Source organism: Cervus elaphus, chromosome 3, assembly GCF_910594005.1.
Source record: "Cervus elaphus chromosome 3, mCerEla1.1, whole genome shotgun sequence".
NCBI lineage: Eukaryota > Metazoa > Chordata > Mammalia > Artiodactyla > Cervidae > Cervus > Cervus elaphus.
This window is the reverse complement of record NC_057817.1, coordinates 32,658,094-32,681,129: the sequence shown is the minus strand read 5'-3', so window position 1 is coordinate 32,681,129 and position 23,036 is coordinate 32,658,094. Positions and strand designations below refer to the sequence as shown.

The 23,036-nt window shown below is 40.2% G+C and overlaps 1 protein-coding gene and 1 pseudogene across 8 annotated transcripts in view; both read left to right on the top strand.

Moving 5' to 3' along the window:
• PCED1B (PC-esterase domain containing 1B) overlaps positions 1-23,036 on the top strand; it is a 180,091-nt gene that overhangs the window by 45,763 nt on the left and 111,292 nt on the right. The window lies entirely within an intron of this gene.
• Positions 11,290-12,653, top strand: LOC122682883 (annotated as a pseudogene). The gene has a single exon (XR_006337563.1). The product of XR_006337563.1 is annotated as a dnaJ homolog subfamily A member 1-like (transcript).

The window sequence follows — 23,036 nt, the reverse complement described above, 5'->3', positions numbered from 1 at the left end:
GCATAGCACAGTATAGGAAGCAGAATATAGAAAATTGGGTCATTAGATTAGAATGAAGAATTTAACTTTGCTGACTGAGAAATCTTACTCTCTAGAATAATTGTAGCTATGTTGTAGTCTAGGTTATTTGACCAAATAGTTTTCCACGAAACAAGGTACTACCATGCACGTTCACATGCTAAGTTGCCCCAGTTGTGTCTGACTCTTTGCAACCCCATAGACTATAACCTGCCAGGCTCCTCTGTCCATGAGATTCTCCAGGCAAGAATACTAGTGGGAAGCCATGCCCTCCTTCAGGGGATCTTCCCCACCGAAGGATCGAACCCACAGTTTTTAGGTCTCCTGCGTTGACAAGTGTGCTCTTTACCAGCTAAGCCAGCTGGGAAGCCCAAAGGGAACCATATTCCATTACAATTAGTGCCAAAAGAAATTTTCTTGTAGAAGAAAAAAGAAAATTTCTTTTATTGGGTTAAAAATGCTTTCCTGTTTCTAAACACTGCAGTTAAGGTATGACAGCATTATTTGAGTTCTAGCATGATTCCTTCTAAACAGTGTGTGAGCACAGCCTCTTTTATTTATATATATATTCTACTTTCATTAGAATCAATTAAACAGTGCACCCAAATTCTACAAGTCCACTAGGATATCCAAAAATTAATGTCAGTTCTTTTCCCTTCCCTTACTATAATTTATATTCAAGCAAAAGCTAGGCACATATAAGAAAACAAGAACAAACTTGAACATAGATGGTCAAAAGCCATAGATTCAAAGAATCATAGGTATTAAACAACAGTTTTCTTCCTGTATTGTTTCTTTTATATTTTAGCTTATAAAATCAGGATTATCATGATAATGCTTATTTGTAATTTTGAATTCTCTTTTTTATTAACATTTGCCTTGTAACATGACTCTTCTTGTGCTATTTAATTTCTTCTGAAAATATTTTAATGCTTGCAAGATAATTATATTTTATGAATACATTATTATTAATTTAACCATTTTCCTACTGTTAGACATTTTGGTGTTAGCATGAACATCTTTATACATACAGTTTTAAAGTTGCATCTGTGTGTGCTCAGTCATGTCTAACTCTTTGCAACCTTATGACTGTAGCCCGCCAGGCTCCTCATCCATGGAATTCTCCAGGCAAGAATATTGTAGTACTGGGTTGCCATTTCCTCCTCCAGGAGTTCTTCCCAACCCAGGAATTGAACCTGTGTCTCATGTGTCTCCTATGTCTCCTGCATTGCAGGCAGATTCTTTACCACTGAGCCATTGGGGAAGTCCTATTTATACTTTGAGTATTTTTTAAACAGGGAATGTATGTTGGATTTTGCCAAATGTTTTCTCTGTGTCTGCTGAGATGATCAGATGCTTTTCATTTTAGTCTATTAATACGGTAAATTATATTGATTGGCTTTAATATTAAAACAACTGTGCATTCCTGAGATAAACCCCACTTGTCAAGATGTATTATGCTATTTATGTAATGTTGAATTCAATTTGCTAAACTTTTGTTAAGAGTGTTGACACTAAGTTTCATGAAGGATATCGGGGTGCAATTCTCTTGAAGAATTTTTTGTAGAATTAGTGTTAATATTATTTCTTCCTTAAACACTTGTTAAGATTCACCAGAGAAGTCATGTGAACATGGAGTTTTCTTTGTAAGAAAGTTTTAATTTTAAATTCAATTACTTTAATAGATGTAGGATAACTTAGGCTATTATTTTTTATAGAATCGACTTTCATAGTTTGTGTCTTTTGAAAAATTCATACATTCCATCTATGTTATCAAATTTATTGGCATAAAGTTTTTCATAATATTCCCTTATTATCCTTGTCACTATCCACTGATTCCATAGTGTTGTTACCTGTCTCGGCTCTAATGTTAGTCACTTATTTATTCTCCCACTTTTTTCTCTCTTGATTGGAGTAGCTAGAGTGTTTATCAATTTTAATGATTTTCTCAAAGAACTGGGTTTTTTTGTTTCGTTCATATTCTCTCTTATTTTTGTTTTCCAGTTTACTGATTTTCACTGTCATCTTTATTATTTCATTTCTTCTGCTCCCTTTTAGTTTTCTTTGCTGTTTATTTTCTAATATTTAAAGTGAAAACTGAAGTCAATGGTTTTGGAAACTTTTTTTTGAATACAGGCATTTTATTTCTAGAAACTATCCTTTAATAACTGTGTCAACTCAATCCCACTACATCCCACAAATTTTGATATGTTTTGATTGCATTTGCATTTAGTGCAAAATGCTTTCTAATTTCCCTTGATTTATTTTATTACCCAGGGGTTATTTAGAGATGTGTTATTTCATTTCCAAACATTTGGGTACTTTCTAATTATCTTTCTGTTATTGATTTCTAATTTAATTTCACTGTAGTAACAGAATTTACTTTGCTTGACTTAAACGCTATGTATGAAGACTCTGATCCAAATGATGAGGTATAATTTAGTGATTTCAAAAATTATTTTCTCAGTTGTAGAAAACTTCCATCAAATAAAATTTTATCAGAACTTCAATACAGATATAAAGATGAAATAGCTTCTCTTTTATTTGAACTTCAATTGTCCAGCCTCACTCTGGGCCACACTCTCCTTCCCCCAAGGGCACCAGCTCTGGTACCTCAGCTGCAGGCTTCAGACACCATGGAGAATATTGGAAACCAAAGACCTGCCTACCTACTCTACTAACCAAGCAGAAAAATAGATGATTCCATTCAAAATATTTACTGAAGTGGTATTGTAAATAGATTTCAACTCACATCAACAATTTGTTGTTGTTCAGTCACTAAGCCACGTCTAACTCTTTGTGACCCCATAGACTACAACACACCAGGCTTCCCTGTCCTTCACTATCTCCCAGTGTTTGCTCAAACTCACATCCATTGAGTCAGTGATGCCATCCAACCATCCTACCCTCTGTCACCCACTTCTCCTCCTACCCTCAATCTTGCCCAGCATCAGGGTCTTTTCCAATGAGTCAGCTCTTCGCATCAGGTGGCCAAAGTATTGGAGAGTCAACAATAGGAACTGGTAACCAGCCTAGTGAACTATCTGAAAAAATTGTCTGAAATTTATTTCTGTCTCATGAATGATTCAAAGGGCCATTTTAATCACTGATGTCTGCCTAAGGCACAGGTGTGGAAAGTGGAAGCGTACATGCCACCCATTTGATATTTTTGGGTCTGAGATATTGACATATCTAGTGTCTAAATCTGGTTTCACATGACCTGTCCTGAATTGAATATGTTTGACAAACTGGGAAAACCATACAATGACAATCATCAGACTTTTCCAAATTGAAATCAACAGAGAATCCATAGGTAGCCTTGCAGGATAAAGATTTATGTAAGGGACATGGGACAGTGAGGAAGCACAAGCTGTCCTCCTCAAACTTCCTTCACAACATGTCAGAAGTCCCAGTGACCTGTCAAGGGGACTCTGAACCAGGGACCCGCTACCCACTTCTCCAGTGCTCCACCAGCATGATAACTTAGCAGCTCTCTCTTTTTCTTTCACCGCTCCAGCCTTAACAAATTCTATTCTCTTTACCTCAAGGCTTCTGCGTTCTGCCTTCTTTCTGTATATCTCCTGGTTCCATTTCTCTCTTTACATCTCAAGTTCAAACCCCCCACAGAGAGTGACAGGTCAACTGTCATTCCAGAATGGAGTGTTCTCTTGGGCAGAATTCTCCAGGCAGGTTATTTACATGTCATGGGGCAGCCTGTAGATAACTGTCCTTAGATCAGGTACCCACCCCTAGCCTAACTGTGCATGACTAAGGTGGACGAATCACCAGGTACAAAGGATGGAGAAGGAGCCGTGTGTCTGGCAGGAACTCTGAAGGATTCCAGCAGGAGGCGCTGTATCTGGCAGGCATGAGCCTTAGCCTGTCCATCACAACAGCCCTGTCCCGCAGCGTGGTGAACACCAACTGGACTTGCTTGGTGCCACATAAAGAACAAACATCCTTATGATGGGCTAAAGGTGTGGTTTTCCAACATGCTTAGCAGGAAGTCTTAAGCTTTGCCCAAAGGAAAAGCTTAGTAGGTAGGCTCCCCATGCCCTTTTTCAACCGTAGCAATTTCATATAGTTCATTTTTACATGTTGGAATTTCAAGTAAAGTTTTACTTGAAATGAACCTTCCTTTGTTAACAAATAGTGAATTGAGAGCCACTGAGCTATAGGAACAGAAAAACTTTTGTTTGGATAATTTTTTTAAAATAGTGACACTTTTATTTTTAAAGAATAAATGTTACTAAGATATACAATGAAATATAAAATATCAATGAAGTATTTTACCCAGTTTTCTATAAAATGCTTCTGGAAAAAAAAAATGCTTCTGAGAAGGGTAAAAAGAAAATAGAACAAGGTTATTTAACGTTACTTTCTTAATCCCAGGGTTTTTTTTTTGTCTTAGATATTATCATGAGAAAGTGTTTAATTATGATTTTAAATATTTATTTCATCAGTAGGATAAAAATTTTTATACCAACAAGTAGATTACAAATTCAAAGGGTTAAAAGCAGCATATTATTAAAGCTGTCTTGGTTGATATAGTTTACAGATACAGAAAAATCTATATTAAGTGCTAGTTGCATTAACAGTTAACTACTTGTGATCTATGGGGATGTATTGGAGGACAGAGGAAACGATGTGTCCACTGAACTGAGAAGGCATCTTGAGATGAAAAAATGAGGCAGGCAGCTCTGTATAATCAATGGACCGGTTTTTTATAGGGTAACTTACTCAAAAGTTGGGATGAGGATCCAACAGACCAAGATCTGGATACATTTGCAAAGGCACTCCAAACAGTCAAGGAGCCATTAGGACAATTTTACAGTTAACCCAGCATATGGGGGTAGGAACTTGGAAATGGGACGTGTATTCATAAGTCAAGATTCATGAATGGGTCACTAGTCTCATGAGGGCTGGGAATAGGTCAGCGAAGATTTTCATCATTGTTTGGGGGCTAACAGAGAATAGAAGCCATCTGGTCCTAATGATTATTAAACATTATCTTTTAACTACAAAGCTCTTGGCTTTGGAGAAGTGATTTACTACACAGTACAGTCCTGGATCAGGTCAGTGGAAGGAAGGAGAAACTATAAGGGCCCAAGATGGCATCAGTTATGCTAACAGCCATGTAGGATGCCTCACAGCTATCACACACATTCCTTCTATGTTAAATCAAGGCATACATTTTATCATAACAATTGTATTTGTTACGCTCAGTCTTAATGAAGACTACCCAACGCTACCCAGCTATGTCAGAAACTGTGCTGTCAGTTAGAAGGGAGACTGAGGGGACTCAGCCCTCCAGTTATTTAATTAAACCCAAACTGTGACCTGAGGCTGGCAAGCAACATCCTCTTGAAGTGGAATAATAACATCAGTACCAAAGGAGATCGACACCCAGCTGGCGCACAATCAATGTCTGTAGCATAGAATGGTCATCTGGCAAGAAAATTTTTTTTAAAACTGAAGGCAGCTTGATGGTATTTATAAACTTGAATTACAATTATAAGTGAGGAACCATATCCTTGTTCTATGACTTGGGACATGCCAATATCTGTTACTTACTTAAAAGAGGACTGATTCATCCAATAAAATGTCAAGCCACTGTTACTTGTTAAAATGACGAAATTATCTAAAACTTCCTCCTAAGCATTCCACACCATAGACTGAATAAAAACACAGATTCTGCTCTTCAGAATGCTCTTCAAATGCCCTGTTAAACTGATGCAGGACCACAGCCTTCCTTTTCTTCCTCTGAACATCTTAGTGTGTCTGTGGTTTAAGCAGAAAACTATTCAACTAGTTTTATTTCCTAGAAACTTAACTGTTAGCGTGAATGTTTGCGGTTGTGTGCGTCATGTGTCCTGACTAGGATTACACCAGAGAATTCTCACTGCAGAAACCGCTAATAGCAAAAGGGAAGGACAGTTGGAAGGAGCACCTTGGACATGGGTTATTTTCTTCTCCATGACTCATTTCCAGTTTTATTCAACTTCCTGATTGTGCTGACCTTCTTGTAGTGTTTTACTTCATATTTACATGAAAAATGAGGAAGTTGGGGTGAAACTAAGTGTCCTGGGCAATAATGAACTTACGTGGAAAGTCATTGGCATCAAGGACAACTAACAACAGTGGAAACGTTGAGATTTTTCCAATGTCTTTTCTTTTTTAATAAAACAATAACTGGCTGCCAGTCGTCACATTAGTAAATAATTAATCACTCCTTTCTTTTTTATGAGCTCTTATTTGCATAGGAGCTTCTAAACAATCAGTTGAAATGGAGCCTTGATTTATTGAAATGGATATGCATAAACATTGTTATGGGAAAAAATAACCATGCCATAAACATATTGCACTAATTAATTTTTATTCCTATGTGTGCTTAAGCCTGCAGTCTGGAGCTTGGACCTAGTTTATCCAAACTAAAAATAAGGCCCTAATATAACTGTGGTAAGACTTTTCCTTCTGACAAATACCCCTATAAAAATGTCCTAGTGCAAAGGAAGAATTAAATGACTTACCCTTGGATTTATAGTTCAAAGCTTGAAGCCATCTTTATATTATCAGGAAAACAACATTCACACACAGCACGATCTATGTGAGGTTGTCAGGCTAAGGGGCAGCCTTCAACTGACAGTGAAGTCAATTCAGTCATTGTAGTGTGTTGCAAGTCAATTTCCAGATGGTCTTAACTACACTCTTCACCATATCCAACTATGTCCGAATCTGTGCTGTCCGTTAGAAAGGAGCCTGGAGGGGACTCAGTCCTCTTGTTACTGGGAAAAAAACCCAAACCATGACCTAAGGCTGGCAAGCAATATCCTCTTGAAGTTGAATAACAGCATTAGTACCAAAGGAGAACCACACCCAGCTGGCGCACAATCAACATCTGTGGAATATAAGTTAGAAGTTCTTTTGTTGAAGATTATCGACTGAGCAGTTGAACAGCAACAAATCATTAGAAATAGAGTACGTTCAGGGGGGGGAAAATGAAAGAAATAGTAATATGGCAATATGGTAATCCCATAACACTGATGAGTATATACTATTCTACTTTTATAGGTGTTTAAAGCTTTTCATATTTAAAGCTTAAGAAGACAGTTTAAAATTAATTTCCCTATCTTTCTTATAAAGGAGACTTTAGAGGATATGTTTCTTTATGTGTAGTTCCATAAAATAGTACAAAGTTAATTTAAATCACTAAGATACAAAAATCATTTTCTGACTGTTTTCTCCTATTTATACATCTACACACGTGGAATTCATTCTTGATTAGTTAAACTGAGTACGACAACATGACATCAGCAAACACACTTTTCAGGTACCTCAAGGGCCATGATTTCTCAAGTTGGGATTGTACTAAGAGAAGGAAGTATCTTCTCCAAGAGAGTGTGCAAGAGCCCGTCTGCTTATTACTAGGTTTTGTGGTTCAGTAGCTAAGTGGTGTCCAACTCTTTGCGATCCCATAGGCTGCAGCACAGCAGGCTTCCTTCTCCTTCACTATCTCCCAGAGTTTGCTCAGATTCTTGTCCACAGTGATGCCATCTAACCATCCCATCCTCTGCCACCCTCTTAGCCAGTAACAAACAGTAAATTCTCCTGGAAGCATTGGGCTTTTTCAGGCAGATAATTTAAGGAGTGCAGGCTGGAGCTGTTAGAAACTGTACTAGCGTTTGCTTCAGTCTCTTGGTGCTGGGAAGGGCAGGGCCAGAGTGGACAAAATCACTCATGCAGAGAATCTGTGGGTTTTACAGGCCAACGTTGCAGTCCAGTTGAGAAGAGGCATCAGAGGAGCTTGACCACAGTTTGGTCAAGCAGACAGCCCTTGTCGTGGCTTAGAGTTTCCACTAATAAAATCCTGTTGCACATGAAGTACACCACTCTTCCTTGAAGACCAGTATCACAGTTCTAGCATAGGATGCTTCCCAGCAGACATCTTAGTTATCATGGAAAGGAAAAGAAAGGAAATCCTTGTGGTGACTTTCAAAATCTAATTTCCAGCAGATCCCTGACTGTTTCACGATGTGAATGGTCAATCCAGAAGTGAGAATATCTTCAGATGCTCAAGGATGTGTTCCAGAACCTGATGGGCATGTTGTGCCTATCATGTGGGAAAATATGTTGTGAGAAAATACAGAGGAGATTTAGAAAATAAAAAGGAGACTTAGGACAGGAGAGGTTGTAGATTTACTTTGTAGATAGAGCTGTTTATATGTTTGTTTTCCTTATCAACATAGAATGCTTTCCTTCTTTTCTTTTTTGCTACCTTCCTTTTTTCTTTTTTTTCCAATTCAGATAATTGTAGAGAAGACCTCTCTTACTAACACTTAAACCAAAGAGAAAATAACATGTATGTCTGGTTAGAAAATGCAAAACTAAAACAGGACAAAAACTACACAAAATGAAAATCTCCTCTTCTAACTTGACTCCTTCCCATCCAATCTTTTGCTTTCCTGGTGGCTCAGATAGTAAAGAGTCCACCTGCAATCCAAGAGATTCAGGTTCAATCCCCAAGTCAGGAAGATCCCCTGGAGAAGGGAATAGCAACCCACTCCAGTATTCTTGCCTGGAAAATCCCAAAGACAGAGGATCCTGGTGGGCTACAGTCCAAGCATTACAAACAGTGAGACATGACTGAGCCACATCACTTTCTTCTTTCACCCAATCTTTGACCCCAAAGGTAACTGCTATTGAATAGTATCTTGTAATTCACCCATGAAACAAAAGCATATACGGAGGCATATACATATACACATGTGCGAGTGTTCATGTGTATTTTTATGTTTTTCTTTTTTAACCTATTGAATAGGGATTGTACTATTCACATCTCTTTACTTCTTTTTTAACTTATTGCCAAATATTGAAAATCATTCCACATACATATTTACATCTTTTAGCGACCAGTATTTGCAACCCACTCCAGTATTCTTGCCTGGAAAATTCCACAGACAGAGGACCCTGGTGGGCTACAGTCCATGGGGTCACAAAGAGTTGGACACGACTGAGTGACTGAACATGCACACACATTTGCATCTATGGATTGATTGATTGATGGATTTGGAGACTTGGGAGATCTTAAGTTTCCTGACCAGGGATTGAACCCAGGCCTTTGGCAGTGAAAACACAGACTCCTAACCACTGGACCACCAGGAAATTCCATGGATTTATCTCTCTCTCTTTTTTTTTTTTTCCCCCTTTTTTTGATTTGTCTTTTTTTTATTTCACCAACTCTCTACTGATAAGAATTGGTTGTTTAGGGGTTTTTGCCATTACAAAGTGAAAGTGAAAGTGTTAGTCACTTAGTTGTGTCTAAGCCATTGCGACCGCATGGGCTATAGCCCACCAGGCTCCTCTGTCCATGGGTTTCTCCAGGCAAGAATACTGGAGTGGGATGCCATTCACTTCTCCATGGGATCTTCCCAAGCCAGGGATCGAGCCCAGGTCTCTTGCATTCCAGGCAGATTCTTTACCATCTGAGCCACCAGGGAAGCCAAAGTAATGCTGTAATTAATGAAGTGTGAGATCTGTAGATCTAGATGAACTTCCATCAATATATTCATATAGTAAGATGCATGCAATGGAATTGTTCCTTTAAAAGATATATGCAATTTAGAGATAATGACAAATTGCCCCCAGAAGGGCATTCAAATTTACACTTTCATCAATAGGATTCAAGACTTTTTTTCCCCCTCATACCTTCACCAGGAGTGAGTACTATCCAACTTTTTTTTCCCAAGTAGATAGGTACCTCATTGTTTTGCTATTCATTTCCTTTATTACAAGCATCTTTCATATATCTATTGGCCATTTGTGTTTTTATACTGTAAGATTCATGGTCATGTCTTTCATCCATTTTTCTACTGGTTTGCTCACCTTTTAATTTATCTGAATGAGCTCTTTATAAATCAAGAAAATTAGGCTGTCCATCTGTCAAAAGTTTTAATGGTAAAAATAAATTATTATCTTCCTTCCTCTTAGCAGATGGAATTATTAAGCCCTCTTTTTAAAAAAAAAAAAAAGAATTTCAGCCTGGTGCCACTTAAAAATGAGATATGGGAGATGACAAAAGCCAAACTATCACTTACTTTAAAGGATAAGTAAGCAGTAAGAAGGCAGTATGATGTCCCCAAGGTAAATTTGATCCATCAGAGTTGGGAAAGCAACCAAATATTCATGCCTTTATAATCTGCATAAAACGTGCACACCACAACTTCAGAGAGTATCTTTCATGTAGCTCTCCAATATCTTTCAGAAGCCTGAATGTTCCAAATTTTAAGTAATGTTTCTGGCAAATTTTAAGTTCTATTTTGAGCATCTTGGTATCATTGTAAAATCATTTTAAGCAATTCCTTAAGTCAAAATAGTATCAACTTGCTCTGGAAGATGAGGCCTAGTAGAGCAGGACAGGCAGGTTGAAGGATGGTTGTCATGATTAGGGTCAGTAAGCTTAGATTCTGGACCTGTCTCTGTCACTTTCTTGCCATGGAAGCTTGGGAAGCTCCTTCGGGTTCTCTGTGTCAGTTTTCTCATCTCCAAAATGAAAATAATATCATTCTATATATCAAATAAAACATTTTGTAAATTAAAAGAAGTCATGGAGCCCTACTCAGTATTCTATGGTGACCTAAGTGGAAAGGAAATCTAAAACAGAGGGGATACATGTATATGTGTAGCTGATTCACTTTGCCGTACCGTAGAAACTAACACAGCATTATAAAGCGACTATATTCCTGTAAAAATCAGGTTTAAAAAAGAACTCATGGTAAAGTATTGTGTAATCCATATAACACTCTGAATTACTTTAACTTGAATAATAGCAGATCTGTGGATTATGTTCTACAATGTCTCATTGGGTTCCTGATTATTCTCTGACTTGTGAAAAATTGTGGTACTGATTACAAAACTTAGTACAAATTTTTTTTTCATGAAATAGTTATCAACATTGCTTTCATTTCATTTTCTTCATATTTAAACAATGGCATATTTTGATCAAATGTGCACATTTTCACTTCTTATGTTATTGTATTCAATATACATCTTCAAATATAGGAATGATCAGAATTAGAATCAAAAACAAATTCAAAACAGCCCTTTTCAAAAATGTTTGGTCTGTTATGGGAAATGAAATATTTAGTGCTATTAGATAAATTTCTATATAAAAATTATTTCTGGGAACTTTCCAGAACCCTCGGTGAAAGGCGGAGGAGTGGCGGCTGCCCGAGCAACGCGCTCCTTCCCGCTCCCCGACACCGGCCTCGGCCCGCTCACCGGCTGTAGAAAATGGTGAAAGAAACCACTTACTACGATGTTTTGGGGGTCAAACCCAATGCCACCCAAGAAGAATTGAAAAAGGCTTACAGGAAACTGGCCTTGAAGTACCACCCTGATAAGAATCCAAATGAAGGCGAGAAGTTTAAACAGATTTCTCAAGCTTACGACGTGCTTTCTGATGCAAAGAAAAGGGAATTATATGACAAAGGAGGAGAACAGGCCATTAAAGAAGGTGGAGCAGGTGGTGGCTTTGGCTCCCCCATGGACATCTTTGATATGTTTTTCGGAGGAGGAGGCAGGATGCAGAGAGAGAGGAGAGGTAAAAACGTTGTGCATCAACTTACAGTAACTTTAGAAGATTTATATAATGGTGCAACAAGAAAACTAGCTCTGCAAAAGAATGTGATTTGTGACAAATGTGAAGGCCGAGGTGGTAAGAAAGGAGAGGTAGAATGCTGTCCCAATTGCCGAGGTACTGGGATGCAAATGAGAATTCATCAGATAGGACCTGGAATGGTTCAGCAAATTCAGTCTGTCTGCATGGAGTGCCAGGGCCATGGGGAGCGGATCAGCCCTAAAGATAGATGTAAAAGCTGCAACGGAAGGAAGATAGTTCGAGAAAAGAAAATTCTAGAAGTTCGTATTGACAAAGGCATGAAAGATGGCCAGAAGATAACATTCCATGGTGAAGGAGACCAAGAACCAGGACTGAAGCCAGGAGTATATCATTGTTTTAGATCAGAAGGACCATGCTGTTTTTACTCTATGAGGAGAAGATCTTTTCATGTGTATGGACATACAGCTGGTTGAGGCGTTGTGTGGCTTCCAGAAGCCAATATCTACTCTTGACAACCAAACCATAGTCATCACTTCTCATCCAGGTCAGATCGTCAAGCATGGAGATATCAAGTGTGTGCTAAATGACGGCATGCCAATTTATCGTAGGCCATATGCAAAGGGTTGCCTAATCATTGAATTTAAGGTAAACTTCCCTGAGAATGGCTTTCTCTATCCTGATAAACTCTCTTTGCTGGAAAAACTTCTGCCTGAGAGGAAGGAAGTAGAAGAGACTGATGAAATGGACCAGGTAGAATTAGTGAACTTTGATCCAAATCAGGAAAGACGGCACCATTACAATGGAGAAGCTTATGAGGATGATGAACATCATCCTCGGGGGTGGTGTTCAGTGTCAGACCTCTTAGCAGGCCCATGAATAACACTCACTGCTGGGGTTTTATTGCAGTAGTGATTGAGTGAAGGACTATAATCATAATATGCTCACTACTTGCTTTTGCTTTAATATTCAACTATAGTAGTGTTTAAAAGTTAAATGAAGAATAAACTCAAATATAAAAGCTCAAAAAAAAATTATTTCTAAGATGCTCCTGTTCTAATTCCTAAACTTTTAGGGAAAGCTTTTCTGTCTTTCAAAAAAGGAATCTTTTTAATGCTTAACATTACAAGGATTATATAGTCCCAAAATCTACATTGTACTCAGAGATGTTTATACTGAAGCTGAGAGATTTGAGTCACTTCAGAGATTTGAAACATTATTCAGAAACCCTCAAATCTTGTCACTGAAGAGGGCCCTGTAATTTAAGTGCAAATGGCCTATTTTGTTGAAATTGCCCATTCTGATGATATGAGAAGCAGCTCTCATTCTGGAGGTTCATGTAGCATAAAAGTTCTTTCTCAAAAAGATAATGATTTGGGTTAAATGTGCCGGACATAGCAGACAGGACATATCATTAAGCATGTAGGTACTCCTCCAAAATATGTCTGTTCCTTCCTCTCTTTTACACACACACACACACACACAACACATGCACGTGTGCATACATGCACCCACAGCCATAGGTGCACCCACACACTCAGATGTTTCTATTTAGTGCCTATCTCCTTTATAGAACCTCAAGCATGAGGAGAGAAAGAGGTTATTTTTCATTGCTTCTGGTCTTTTTTTTTTTAGATCTTGTCTTCATTCTTAGCCTTTATATGACTTTGCCGCATCTTGTGGTGGCACCAGTGCAGTGTTATCGTCCAGAGTGAGTATATATTGGGACATTCCTAGATGAGTAGTCTGATTTTGATCCTGCCTTGTGCATGATCACCTTTGACTTCCCACCTTTCAGTAGCCTGGCTCCCTTTTAGACTGTTGATTATTTTCTCAGATGTTTTTGTGTTGCTGGATTCCAAGTCAGCTAGAGTCACTATCAGTAATTGACATTAACAAGAGTATCTGTGGCAGTTCGTTCTGCACTGTGTTTTGAATGGATTCACTCCAGATTCCGCCATTATCTTAACTGCAATTATTGCTGCAGAGAAAGTCATTAGACCTTCTAAGGGTCTTTTATACTATTCTTGCCTTGAAGGTCAATTCGGAAACTATGCCTCCTTTTCAAATGCGACGGAGCCTCTTGCTAAACCTTCTGTATTCATATTTTAGCCTACTACCTGGCTACCATCTTGAATGAACAGATGTTTTAACATGTGCCTTTGGGATAATGTTTCTCAACTGTTCCTGGCTCTTTCTTACATCTGGCTCCTGTTTCCTCCCTCCTAGTTTTCTTTTTTTATATATATAAAAAGCATTTATCACTACTAACATTACACTATGTGTTTGTCTATTATCTGCCTCCCTGAATAGAATGTGAGTTTCCTCCCCCTTTTTATACCCTTCTGATAACTAGTACTTAGAACAGAGTCAGGCACGTGAAGTTAACTAGATATTTGCTGAATGGATAAATGAATGATTTGTGTAATTTTGGACAAGTTTCTTCTCCATTTGAGCCAACACAAAAATCTGTGTGCTACTCTGGTTATGGGGTCAGGGAAGGGCTTTCTGAGGAAAGCTGAGTAAGCCAGGAAAGTAAGTCCAGGAAAGAGAAAATAAGGAGAGGAGACTGCAGATGCAAAGACAGAAGTGTATTTGGCATGTTCAAGAAGGGCTAAGCAGGAGGGTGTACCTGAAGTACAGTAATCAGGAAGAGAGAGTTGGAAGTTAGGTCGGGGGTAGCCAGTAGCCAGACTGCATTTGTGACGAGTGCAGGAGAGGTGCTTGGTGTGAGAAGGAAGGTATGTGTGGTGTGGTGTGTGTGGTGCATTTGTGGAGAAGTCCTGCGTGTGTGTGATGTGTGTGTACGTGTTGTGTATATATGCATGTGGTGTCGTGTGCGTGTGGTGTGTCATATGTGCAGGTGTGTTTGGTGTGACAGGAATATACGTGGGGGACCTGTGTGTGCATGATGGTACATAGGTGTATTAAAATTACTTACTCTTATTGCAGCAAAACCTAGTCAAAATTCATCCAGCCAGGGTGTTTGAAAACCTCAGCCTGAAAAGGAAAGAAACATTCTTTCTCTGCTTGTTTCCTTCTGAGAAGCTCACAGGATTAAAAGACCACCTTGCTAGGTTACTGCATGTTGTTTTGTTGTTTTAGTTGCTAAGTCCTGTCTGACTCTTGCGACCCCGTGGACTGTAGTCCGCCAGGTCCCTCTGTCCATTAGATTTCCCAGGCAAGAATACTGGAGTGGGTTGCCGTTTCCTTCTCCATGCAATCTTCCCAACCCAGGAATTGAACCCGCATCTCTTATGTCTCCTGCATTGGCATATGGGTTCTTTATCACTAGTCACCAGGGAAGCCCATGTTCATAAGGAATTTATTTATTGAACAGTCCATGTTTTCAATAGTTCATTGATGTTTTCTGAAAAAGAACACTTTCGCTTCTGCTACATCATCATAATCATTGAAATTTTATGCCTGACAACATTTTCAACACATAATGCAGCAAAGCACAGATTCCAAAACAAATCAGTAATACATTTTAAATAAGTAGAGAGTTTTAAAATCTATTTGCTTTTAATTCTGGTTAACAGGTGGGTTTGAAAGCCAAAGGATTCTTGACCTTATGTAGTCTCTTATGCCCCTGGCATCTGGGGCTGCCAAGAAATTTGTAGTAGAGTGTCAGGAACAACAAAATATGTTGTCACTTTCAACTCTGTTTTATACATTAATATCTGTACCCAAAACCTCTTTCCTCATTTAGTCAGTGAAATGCAGTGATATCTAGTCTCCATCTAGGCCCACAGAGAAAACACAACCAAGATTGAAATACTGAAAATGTTTCACAATCGAGACTTCAGTTATGTCAGAAGACAGTGGAAAATACTTCACATATTTGACAGTTGATAAAACAGATTTTTCCCCTTGTCATGATTGTGGCAGTTGTACGCGAAAAGAAAAATCTGTCCAAAATACCCTGGATAAACAGGAAAAGGGAGCAAAGGCAATAAGTCCCCCTTCTCCTATAATGTTGTTGACTGGTATGTCCCTAATTGAGCCAAAGTTTTACATATGTTTACTTGCTAAGTATCATTACCCAGAATAAAACACAACTTTCTTGAGACTGGTGTGTTTCCTAAAGTGACCTTGATCTAGGGGTGGTTTTGAAGACATTCTCAGTACTTTCAGATGACAGACTCCACATCTCTAAGGAGTTTCATATTTAAGAGCTGGAGGTACTTGAAAGGATGGAATTTCACTGTAACGTGGTTGATCACTTGAACTCTGCAATCAGAAGACTGTTTTCAGTTCCTGTTTGCTCTTTACCGGTTATAGAGCCTTGGAAAGGTTGTTTAATATCCTCCTCACAAAGTTTCTCACAAATATAACATGAGGCTGATGGTAGAGTGGGGATTAAATGAGTCACTGTATGAAAATGTCTGGCACAAATTCAGCCTTCAATGTTAGCTATTAAGATTCCACTTTTGTGTCTAGTATTAAAAGTATGTAGAACGCCTAACGATTAAACATCCATGCAGTTGTCACATGCATTATCTGATGGGTTCCACACAACAACCCGCTGTAATAGAGCAGATGTTGTCCCATTTGGCAAAAGAGGGCCTGTTAGAGAAGATCTGTGCCTCCTGCAAGGCCCCCCACCCCCACCATATCATGGAACCAGGATGTGAATTCAGGTCTGCTGTGTCTCAGTGCCCTTTCCAGGAAACCAATTAACTCAGTATAGTATTGAATTGAGATGTGACTCTGAAAAGAATCTAAGAGATTCCCAAACAATTTTTTTAATTTTGGTGTAGCAGGAGTTTGGGGGATCCTGCAAGACCACCCTCAGGTTCAGTGATTCACTAGAACAGGAGTCTCCAACCTCTGGACCACAGACCAGAAGCAGTCCGTGGCCTCTTAGGAGTCAAACCCCGCAGCAGGAAGTAGGCGGTAGCAAGTGAGTGAAGGTTGCTGTACTTATAGCTGCCATATTTACGGCTGCTCCCCATCTAGGTTGTGTTCTCCTTATGGGAAGCTAATGCCTGATGACTTGAGGCAGAGCTGAGGCAGTGATGCTGGCTCTGGGGAGTGGTGCAAATACAGATTATCATTAGCAGAGAGATTTGACTGCACAGAGACCATAATAAATCAATTGCTTTCAGACTCATATCAAAACTCTATCAGTGAGTGGCAAGTGACAATTAACCTGCATCAAGTGGCAGGTTTTGTGGTGGCAAGTAAGTAGATTGGACATAAGCAACGCACTTTGGGTGTCACTGTCTCCCATCATCCCTAGATGGGACTGTCTAGTTGCAGGAAAACCAGGGTTCCCACTTATTCTGCATTATAGTGAGTTGTATAATTATTTCATTATATATCACAATGTAATAATAATAGAAATAAAGTGTACAATAAATGTAATGTGCTTGAGTCATATTGAAACCATCCCGCCTCTTCCACCCCCCGCCACCAGTCCACGGAAAAATTGTCTTCCATGAAACTTGTCCCTAATGCCAAAATGGTTGGGGACCACTGATCTAGAATAACTCAGAAAAGCTGTTACACACATCGTACTGGTTTATTACAATGAAAGGATACATATTAAAATTAGTGAAGGCTGAGGGCAGAGTCTAAGGAAAATTAGGCATGGGCTTCCAGTTGTCCTGTCTCAGAGTTGTTAGACAGGCAGCCCTGAATTCTCCCAGCAACAATATGTGATAATACGCAAAGTACCATCGCCGACCAAGGGGCCCACCTGAGCCTTGGTGTCCAAGGCTGTTATTGGAGATCAGTCACATAGGCGTGGAGCACCTGAGTGGCTGACCTGAACCACCCAGTGTTCAGCTTCCGCAGGTCACACTGATACTTCCTGGTTCAGGGCCACAGGTCAACAACGCAGGCGTTCTCCATGAATCACCCTGTTAACATAAACTATCTGACATGACTCAAGGTCTCAGTAATACCAAGATTCTCTTATCAGCAAGGATATTTCAAGGGCTCTCAGGTTATCTCCCAGGGGCCAGTTAAGGCCAATCCTTTCTTCAGAATGTGCAAGGTTTGAGCATACCAACTCTACTGAGCTAACTCTCTACTGCAAAGCTGAGGCATAGTGTCTGGGCCTCCTGAAGATATTAGAGCACAACCAGAGGCAACTCAGAGGCAGACTCAGCCCAAATGTGAACCAGTTTCTAAATCTGGTCCATGCATCAGTCCTCTGAGCCAATGGGTGTTCCAGTGTTTGCAGTGGGTTACCGGAACCAGGAAGGTCTGCCAGACCCTAGCGGTGTTGGGAGATCTTGTCTTGACTCTGGGCCCTTTCTCACTTTTGGAAGCATCACACCGCCCCCACTCTGGGAGACCTCCAGAGTGAAAGGTAGAGAGGCCTTAACAATCTACTCTCAAGTAAGGATTCTCTTGCTAGCATATTCAAAATTTCGTTATTAGAGTAAGAAATAGGTAGGACTCATGCAACAAAAACCTCAACTCAACATGACTGAAACAGCTAATGGATTTATCATCTCATATTGTTGTAGCCACGCGTTCCAGGAACAAACTCACTCAGAAGGACAATGCAGATAGTGGAGTGCAGTTTATTACACTGGTGGGCCCAAGGCAGTCTCCTCTTAGCCAAGGATCCCGACCAGTTTTTGTGAAAACCTTATATACCCTAAGTGTACTTGCTCAAACCCAACTCCCCAAATTCCTTGAAACTAGTCTGGACAAGATAAAAGAGAGATACGATCAAAGTTAACCCATGATTCATGTGTCACAAGACTAGATAAACAGTGGATATTTATCAATAGGCCTGCGGTCATATCCCGATAAACATAATGGAATTTACCACCTTGTTCTGTTACAGAGATAATTGGCATATTCTTTTAGGCAACGAGAGTCCAAGTCCTGAGGCTCTTTGATCCTGGGGGTCTGGTTTTCCATTGGTAGGCCATTTCTATAGACACCGGGGACAAAGTTCAGAGTCCATTGGGAGGGTGACCATGCGTGTAGCCTAATGTTCGCAGCCTGGCCTAAGACGGAGTCCAGCTCTGTCTGTTTCCTCCTTCACCAAAAGGAACACAGCCCCAGGGTTGTTCAATTTGGCACCTTGACAGCAATATAAAAAACCCAAGTTCTTTCTTCCATCCTGGACCCGTTGGTTAGATTTCCTGATGGTTAGAAAATGGCTGCAGCAAGAACAAACTACAGTGGTTACCACTGTGCGTATGTGTGTGTGGTGTGGGGCGGAGGACAATATGGGGGCGGGGAGTGGGAGCTACAAACTACTGGGTGTGAGATGGGCTACAACCACGTGTTGTACAATGCGGGGAAGATAAGGAATATTTTGTGGTAACTGTAAGTGGAACGTAACCTTTGTACTGGTTATTTAGTCACTAAGTCGTGTCCGACTCTTGCAACCCCTTGGACTGTAGCCCACCGGGCTCTTCTGTTCATGAGATTTCCCAGGCAAGAATACTGGAGTGGGTTGCCATTTCCTTCTCCAGGGGATCTTCCCAACCCAGGGATCGAATCCGGGTCTCCCGCATTGCAGGTGGATTCTTTACTGCTTGAGCTACCAGGAAATTGTATAAAAATTTAAAAAACACATTTTAAAGAGAAAACAAAGGAAAAACTGGCTATGGCAAGGTCAGGCATCATATTGTCACATTCCATTGTTGTTGTTGTTGTTCCGTTGCTATCATGCAGACACAAAAATGGGACTTTTCCTTGTGTCTCTTAGAGAGTTAAGAAACCTTTCCCAGAAGCCTCCTTTATCAGCTTCCTCTATTCTGCCGGCCAAAACTGCCTCTTCCTAATCACTGTTAAACAAAGAAATTTTTTCCCCTGCGCTGGGTTAATATAAGCAAACACAGGACTTAGAGTGAGACTAGCATTACCTAAAGCCTATGGTTTCTTGGAAAATCATTCAGGGTCAAATTCAGGGTTGGTTGGAAAGTATTGAGTGAAAGTCAAAGTCAAAGTCGTTCAGTCGTGTCTGACTCTTTGGGATCCCATGGACTGTAGCCCTCCAGGCTCGTCTTTCCATGGAATTCTCCAGGCAAGAATACTGGAGTGAGTAGCCACTCCCTTCTTCAGGGGATTTTCCTGATGCAGAGATCGAACCCTAGTCTCCTGCATTGCAGGTAGATTCTTTACCATCTGAGCCATCAGGGAAACGCTAAGTAGGGCTTCGCTATTGGATAGGCAACCAGAGCTGTCTGCTGTAGCAAATTCCCAAGTAGAAAGCGCACAGCAGAGGCAATTCTCTGCAGCTTCTGAAATCCCTAGTCCTCATGGGGAGCCCCAAGGGTCATTTGTGTTGCCTCAGTTTCCTGGAACTAATTGATTCCTAGGAGAAGAAAAAAACAAACAAACAAACAGTCCTGGGGAATTCCATGGCAGTCCAGTGGTCCACTGCAGGGGACATGGGTTTGATCCCTGGTTGGGGAACCAAGATCCCACATGGTGTGGGCACAGCCAAAAAAAAAGAAAAGAAAAAAGCCCTGAAGAGCTGTGTTTGTGCTCACACAAGCTCTTGTGTTCATGCTAACTCGTGTCTGACTCTTTGCAACCCCATGGACTGTAGCCCACCAGGCTCCTCTGTCCATGGCATTTCCATTTCCTCCTCCAAGGAGTCTTCCAGACCCAGGGATCAAACCCACATCTCTTGGGTCTCCTGCATTGGCAGATGGATTCTTTACCACTGAGCCACCAGGGAAGCCCCATATAAGCTCTATTTTCCCATTTTTATCCAGGTGTTCTCCCTAAGAGAAAACCCTCTACTTTGTTTCACAGATTTCTTCATCATTAATTCAGATGTGCCTACCTCATTGGCCAGATTGTCCTGCAGCTGACTCAAGTTCCTTAAATCTCAGACATTTCTCTGTTATCAGACAGACCACAGCGGTTTTCAACATCTGTTCCCCTTAAGAGTCTTTTCCTTATCCCACGAGATTTTACACAATTAGAGCTTTCTGTCCCCTTTTTCTCTTCCCCTGGCCCCTTTCATTTTCCATTGTCCACACACCTTAAGGTTTGGTAACATGCCATCTGGAAATGGAGTTTGCTGAGAATCTTCCCCCATGGAACTAACAATCCCTTTAGCTCTTCCCCGTCTTTTCAATTTACAGAAATAAATCTGCTTTCTAAAGTGGTGGAAACAACTTGCCAGCTATTATTTCTCAGCTTAGACCTCACTCAATTGCTTTCATAATTTGGTATTTTGTATCTGGCTTCCAAACACGCTAAACCTAGAACTGACCATACATTTCACTTTTCTTAAGTGCTTGCCCTCCAGAGTGCTCCCCCCAAGTCATTGAGTGTCAATGCAGGAAGAGATGTTGACATCCTCACCTGCCTTCGAGCTCAGCTGCTTTTTCTTCGCACCCCTCTCTCTCTCTGTCAGGTTGCCTGAGAACTGGCACAATAGTAGCCTCATACTTTCTCCTATCTGTTATTATTTCCTTATTCTGCCACTCCCTAATAAATGATTGGGAATAACTGTCTTGTTATAAGCTGGCTTGCACAATAGTAGGTGGCCTATCTGTAGGAGCAAATATGCTTTAGGATCATTTTCTCAGACAGATGCTTTAAAAGTTGATATTGGAGCCTGTCTGCTGAAAAGATTCCTCAGGAGCATGAAGAGAGGGAAAGGGCATCAGAATAATTCTATGGTGAGGACTTAACACTTTAACATTATGAGCTGCTTCTTTAAATAGCTTTTCTATTTTTTTTTTTCCGATTTTAAAATAATGTATGTTTATTTCAGAGAATTTGGAGGGAAAAAAAACATATTTCCTTTATGTAAGGACAGGCAGCTATTAGAAGAGATGTGGAGGAGTATATTGAAGGCAAACATTCTAATGAATAAGACTGAATCACAGTCTGCACTGGCACGGTTACTGGAACATGATTGTGAGGGAGAAATACAGATTGTTAGTCCTTATGCTGGCAATTCATCATCAGTTGACACTCATCATTGACATCTAAAGTACTGAAGATATTTTCTTAAAGAAACACGAAGCAGGTTAATTCAACAAGCATTCAAATATACAAAAATATATGTATGTTTGTTAGTCTCTCAGTTATGTCTCTGCAACTCTGTGGACTGTAGCCCACCAGGCTCCTATGTCCATGGGGATTCTCCAGGCATGAATGCTGAAGTGGGTAGCCATTCCCTTCTCCAGGGGATCTTCCCAACCCAGGGATCAAACCCAGGTCTCCCGCATTGCAGGGAGATTCTTTACTGTCTGAGCCACCCGGGAAGCCCTGAAAATATATATGTGTGTGTGTGTGTGTACATACATATGCATGTATATATATATATATATATAGAAGTTCCTACTAAGTTCCAGGTAATGTCCTAGGTCAGGAAGTATGTCAGTGAACAGAAAAAAGCCCTTAAGGAACTCACATTCTTATAACTGAGATACAAAGAAATCGGTAGTTAAAGTGCATTCAGGAACCCGAAGGAAGTGAGGCCTCAGCCATGCTGATGTCTGCAGGAGAGCGCACGCAAGCGTGATGAGATCGGAGCAGATGGGGGTGTTGGCAGACAGCAAGGGGGCCAGTGTGACTGGACAGGAGTGAGCAAATGTTTGGAGGGTAAGAAGATAAAGTCAGAGAGGCAGCAGGAGGCCAGGCCATGTGCGGCTTATGTCAGGAAAGGCCTTCCAGTTTGACTTAGAGTGAGAGGGAATGTCCTAGAGGGTTTTGTGCAGAAATGATCTCACTTTTTTAAAGGAATATAAAAGGTAAGAAATGTACAATTACAGATGAACAATAGAACCACAATGAAGGGAGTACAAAAGAAGAGTATTAACCCAAGTGATTTTGGAAGATAGTATTTTGACTATATACTGAATGTTAGTAATCTGGGTTCTCCAGAGAAACAGAATCAATAGGAGATAGATATAGATAGATAGCTACCATGAGGTCTATCTATCTATCCATCCTTTGTTATAAGGAATTGACTCATGTGATTATGGAGGCTGAGAAGTCCAGGACCTGTAGACCGCAGCTTGGAAACCCAGGAAAAACAGTGGTATAGGTCCAGTCTGAGTGCAAAGGTCCAAGAACCAGGAGAGCTGATGCTGTAAGTTCTAGTCTGAGTCTCAGTCTAAAGGCAGGAGAAAACCAATGAGTCAGCTAAAAGATAGGCAGTGAGGAAGAATTCTTTCTCTCAACTCTTTGTTCTGTTCAGGCCTTTAACAGATTGCATCTGGCCTCCACACTGGGGAGGGCAGTTTGCTTTGCTCAGTTTACTAATTCAAATGTTAATCTCCTTCAGAAATACCCTTACAGACACACCTAGAAATCATTTTCTTACCCCATGCATGGCCTAGTCAAATTGATACATAGAATTAACCATCATATTCCATTAGGGTAAAAGCAAAAAGAACTATGCAGAAATATTTTACTTGAATTGATAAATTTGTTTTTCACAGAAGTATGGATTAAG